This window comes from Gastrolobium bilobum, unplaced genomic scaffold (genome assembly GCF_033153095.1).
Source record: "Gastrolobium bilobum isolate Gb01-03AN ecotype WA unplaced genomic scaffold, APGP_CSIRO_Gbil_v1 utg1383597, whole genome shotgun sequence".
NCBI lineage: Eukaryota > Viridiplantae > Streptophyta > Magnoliopsida > Fabales > Fabaceae > Gastrolobium > Gastrolobium bilobum.
The window spans coordinates 9,526-15,442 of NW_026895353.1; the positions used below are offsets into that span (position 1 = coordinate 9,526).

Below are 5,917 nucleotides of genomic sequence, written 5' to 3' on the forward strand. Positions count from 1 at the left end.
ATTACTTGTACGACTAGTGCACTTGCTAGATCCGCAACAAGTTTTTGGCGCCGTTGCCGGGGATTTTGTTTTTCAACACTAACTGATACTATAGAATTCTGAGATTGAATCCTTTTATTTTCAGTATTTTAGTTTATGTTAAATTTCTGGTCAATTTTGATTATGGTACATGCGAGGTACACTTGATCCAAATTTGTTGTTATATGATCCAGAATTAGAAAGGACATTGAGGAAGCACAAAAGGGCAGCCAGGCAAAGGAGACAGTTGCAAGAAATTGGTGAATCAAGTACGGTTAATCAGGAAGATATAATGGCAGAGAATCACAGACCACCACCACCACAGAGGACACTGGGAGAGTACATGACTCCTGCAGTGGTTCCTCCAATTGGGAGTGTTGTGCGCCGAACAGTGGAGCCCAACAACTTTGTTGAAGCCTGCTTTGATACATTTGGTGCAGAAGGATCAGTTTGTTGGAACCAGTGCGGAGGACCCTTACCTGCACATAGAGAACTTCCTATTGTTAAGTGATACTATGAAGATAAACGGTGTCACAAGAGATGCAATTCTGTTGAGACTATTCACTCATTCACTGACGGATAATGCAAGGAGATGGCTGCAATCATTGCCACAAGGAAGTATAACAACTTGGGATGATTTGCAAACCAAGTTCTTGCAAAGGTTTTTCTCAGCATCCAAGAGGGCCAAGTTGAAGGATGAAATTACAAGCTTTAAGCAGAAAGAGTCAGAATCTATTTATGAGGCTTGGGAGAGATTCAAGACTTTGTTGAGGAAATGTCCACAGCATGGAATTGAGGCATGGCAACAAGCAGCAATCTTCCTGCAAGGAATGACCACTAACACTAGAACCTTGGTGCATGCCACTGCTGGTGGATCATTGACTACCAAGACCCCTCAAGAAGCTTTAGATATCTTTGAGTCATTAGCATCTCAAGAATTTGATAATGCTCCAGTGGCTGACAGAAGGACAGGAATTATCAGGTTGGATGGGTATGATGCTTTGTTGGCAAGGAATGATCAACTGATGCAGACACAGAGACAACAACAGCAACAATTAGATACCCTTATTAAGCAACTCTCTTCACAAAAGGTAGCTTCTGTGGAAACAAAGAGTGTATGTGCTTTCTGTGGTAAGGGCCATGTGACAGAGGAGTGTGATTATGGGGGATCATCAGAACAAGCAGAGGTGAATGGAGTGTGGTATGATCAGAATAATCAAAGGAACTACAACAATCAGGGAAAGAATGTTTATATGCCACCATGGAAAAACAAGAATCAACACCCAGGATTCAGCTATAGTTCCAACCACCAATTGAATCTACCATTACATCCTTCACCACCACATATGAAGGAGCAGTCAAGTGATCCTGCTGCATGGGAGAAAGCGTTTGCTCAGTTATCTAAGACAACTCAGGATTATATTCAGGGTTCTACTTCATTCAGGGAAGAGACAACTGCATTCATGCAGGAGACTAGAACTTCTTTCAGAAATCAGGAAGCATCAATCAGAAATTTGGAGACCCAGATTGGTCAATTATCAAGACAGATATCAGAGAGACCACAAGGGAAATTTCCAAGTGATACACTGGTGAATCCTAAGGAGCACTGTAAAGCAATTATGACAAGAAGTGGGTTGGTACTTCAACCAGGGAAAAAGAAGGAGGAAAATAAAAAGAATGAAGAAGAGGTTGTGGTTGAAGATGTAGTCTCTGATGATGAAGGAGAGAAAATGAGAAATGAGAAAAGTGAGAAGGAAGTAGTTGTTAGAGATGTTATAGTTGGAGTTGACAAAGAAGAGGAAAGGAAGGAGAATAAGAATGAAGGAGAGGTAGAAGTTGGTAAAAATGCTTCCCCACAAAAGATGATGAAGTGGGAAAAGAAGAAGATGGCTGCCAAGAAAGAACAGCCAGTTAGTTTATCTCCCTATGCTAAAGTTCCTTACTCTCAGAGGTTGAAGAAAGAGATTCAGAAGCAGCACTATGCAAGATTTCTGGATATCTTCAAAAATTTACAAATTAACATACCATTTTCTGAAGCACTGGAAAATATGCCTCACTATGCAAAATTCATGAAGGATCTTCTTACTAAGAAGAGGAAATTAACTGATGGTGAGACAGTGGCCCTAACAGCAGAGTGTAGTGCCCTAATCCAGAAGAAGCTTCCAACAAAAATGAAAGATCCAGGAAGCTTCAGTATCTCTATTGCTATAGGAGATGTGGAGGTGGGAAAGGCATTGTGTGATTTGGGAGCCAGTATAAACTTGATGCCGTTGACAGTATGTAGAGCTTTGGGAATTAACACTTTAAAGGAGACCAATCTTATTCTGCATCTTGCAGATAGATCTATCAAGAGGCCTGAAGGTGTGGTTGAAGATGTCTTGGTCAAGGTAGACAAGTTTATTTTTCCGGTGGATTTTGTGATTCTTGACATGGAGGAAGAAGATACAGAAAGTCCTTTATTGTTAGGAAGACCCTTTTTAGCAACTGCAAGATCTTTGATAGATGTTGAACAAGGAAAGTTGTTGCTAAGGGTGGATGAGGAAACAGTTACAATTGATGTATTCGAAACCATCAAGCATCCTGTTGATGTGGAGGATTGTTTTAGATTGGATGTGATACAGGAGGTTGTGGAAGAAGTGAATAAAAAACAAGAATTCCCAGTTGAGGAGCAAAGATCAGAAGAAGAGATAGGTACAGAGGATTACCAAGAAGAGCCAGAAGTGGAAAAGCTTGAGAAGAAGATTGATGACATTCCAAAAGGAGCACCTAAGGTAGAACTTAAGGAATTACCTTCACATTTGAAGTATGTGTTCCTTGGGGATGATCAAACATATCCAGCAATCATTAATGCAATGTTGTCTGATGAGGAAGAAGGGAAGTTGATTAATGTACTCAAGAAGAATAAAATGGCTATTAGATGGCAGTTTTCAGATCTCAAGGGTATTAATCCTTCCTTTTGCACTCACAAAATTTTGATGGAAGAAGAGGTCAAACCAGTAAGGCAACCACAGAGGAGACTCAACCCCACTATGAAGGATGTAGTGAGGAAGGAGGTGGTGAAGTTGCTTGATGCTGGGATGATTTACCCAATTTCAGACAGTGCTTGGGTGAGTCCTGTGTAGACCGTGCCCAAGAAAGGGGGGATGACTGTGGTGAAAAATGAGAATAATGAGTTGATTCCCACAAGGACAATCACTGGCTGGAGAATGTGCATTGATTACCGGAGGCTGAATAAGGCAACCAGGAAGGATCATTTTCCACTTCCTTTCTTGGATCAGATGCTAGAGAGGTTGGCAGGACATGCTTTCTATTGCTTCTTGGACGGTTATTCAGGGTACAATCAGATAGTTGTGGCACCAGAGGATCAGGAGAAGACTGCTTTTACATGTCCATATGGAATATTTGCATACCGGAGGATGCCTTTCGGTTTATGCAATGCTCCTGCCACATTTCAAAGGTGCATGCTTTCCATTTTTTCAGATATGATAGAAGAATGCATTGAAATTTTTATGGATGATTTTTCTGTATTTGGTTCTGATTTTGATGTATGTCTAGGGAATTTAGATTCCGTTTTGAAAAGATGTCAAGACTGTAATTTGGTTTTGAACTGGGAGAAGTGCCACTTTATGGTGACAGAAGGTATAGTTCTTGGACACAAGGTGTCTAGGAATGGAATTGAGGTGGACAGGGCAAAAATTTCTGTGATAGAGAAACTTCCTCCACTTGTAAATGTTAAGGGTGTGAGGAGTTTTCTTGGTCATGCAGGATTTTACAAGCGGTTTATAAAAGATTTTTCAAAAATTGCTAAGCCCTTATGCAAGTTATTAGTTAAGGATCAAGAATTTCTGTTTGATGATGAATGTTTGCATGCATTTCATGTTTTAAAAGAAAAGTTGACCACTGCACCTATCATGATGGCACCTGATTTTTCATTACCATTTGAATTAATGTGTGATGCCAGAGACTATGCCGTAGGAGTGGTATTGGGCCAAAGAGTGAATAAATTGTTGCATGTCATTTACTATGCCAGTAAGATCTTAAATGATGCACAAAAGAATTATGCTACTACAGAAAAAGAATTACTGGCTATTGTGTATGCATTTGACAAATTCAGGCCATATCTGTTAGGATCAAAAGTTATTGTTTACACTGACCATGCAGCTTTAAAGTATTTGTTGAGTAAGCAGGATGCTAAACCCATATTGCTCCGCTGGTTGTTCCTGTTGCAAGAGTTTGAGGTAGAAATCAAGGACAAAAAGGGAGTTGAAAATTTGGTGGCTGATCACTTATCCAAGAGTCTTATCTATCAGTACACCACCATGGTTTGCTGATTTTGCCAACAATAAAGCTGCTGGATTGATGCCTAAGGATTTAACATGGCAACAGAGGAAGAAATTTCTGCATGATGTTAAGAGGTATATTTGGGATGAGCCATATCTTTTCTATAGATGTTCAGATAGTGTGATCCGACGGTGTATTCCAGAGGAAGAACAGAAGGATGTGTTGTGGCATTGTCATGGTTCTGCGTATGGTGGACATTTTGCAGGTGAGAGAACTGCAGCAAAAGTTTTGATGAGTGGCTTCTACTGGCCCACTTTGTACAAGGATGCAAAGAAGTTTGTGGAGGCATGTGACAACTGTCAGAGAACTGGGAATATTTCTAGGCGACATGAAATGCCGTTGAACAATATCCAGGAAGTGGAGATCTTTGATGTTTGGGGTATGGATTTTATGGGACCTTTCCCTTCTTCCTACTCTAACAAGTATATATTGGTGGCAGTTGATTATGTTTCCAAATGGGTTGAGGCTATAGCTACACCAACCAATGATTCCAGGGTGGTGATTGCTTTTCTGAGAAAGAATATATTTTCAAGATTTGGAGTCCCTAGAGCTATCATTAGTGATGAGGGCACTCATTTTGATAATAGGATGGTGGAGTATGCTTTGGCTAAGTATGGAGTGAAGCACTCCATATCACCCACAGACTTGTGGTCAGGTTGAGATTTCCAACAGGGAATTGAAGAGAATATTGGAGAAGACTAAGAAGTGGTCCAAGAAACTTGATGACACCTTATGTGCATATAGGACCGCTTTCAAAACTCCTATTGGGATGTCTCCATTTCAGTTGCTGTTTGGAAAAGCATGCCATTTGCCAGTTGGATTGGAACACAAGGCTTTGTGGGCTGTGAGATATCTGAATTTTGATTCCAAAGCAGCAGGACATAAAAGATTATTACAACTGGATGAATTGGATGAGTTTCATTTGTCTGCTTATGAAAGTGCCAGTTTGTATAAGGAGAAGACAAAGCTATGGCATGATAGGAAGATCACACCTAGAGACTTCAAGGTGGGGGATCAAGTACTTCTGTTCAATTCCAGGTTGAAGCTGTTCCCAGGGAAGTTAAAGTCTAGATGGTCTGGACCGATTGTGGTAAAGGACGAAACCATATGGGGCTGTAGAAATCAGTTCTTTGGATTCGGACAGAAGTTTTACAGTCAATGGTCAACGATTGAAGTTATATGTTGGAAGTGCTGTGGATAGGAAACTACTGACAGTTGCTCTATTAGAGGTAAAATAGATCATAACCGTCAGGCTCGTGATGTTAAACAAGCGCTGAGTGGGAGGCAACCCACTGTACTAGGTATGTAATTCCATGTTCTTACCATATCCATAAGAGGAAAAAGAAAAGGGAAATTTTTTTTTTTTTGAAAAATCGTAGAGAAATTTTTTGCTTTGTGCTGGGCGCTAAAACGTCAACCATGACCGTTTTAGCGTCCCCAGAGTTCCATCATTATGAAACTCTCTGGTTGTGCGCGCTAAGACGTTCATTATGAGCGTTTTAGCGTTCACTGACAACACCAATCCATGCACTCTGGCCAACAGCGCTAAAACGCTAAG

General features: G+C 40.6%; 1 non-coding gene across 1 annotated transcript; it reads right to left on the reverse strand.

Annotated features, from left to right (window-relative positions):
- Positions 1-704: 704 nt before the first annotated feature.
- LOC133306813 (small nucleolar RNA R71) lies at positions 705-811 on the reverse strand. The gene has a single exon (XR_009750957.1). It is a non-coding gene; the product is annotated as a small nucleolar RNA R71 (small nucleolar RNA).
- Between the last annotated feature and the right edge of the window lie 5,106 nt (positions 812-5,917).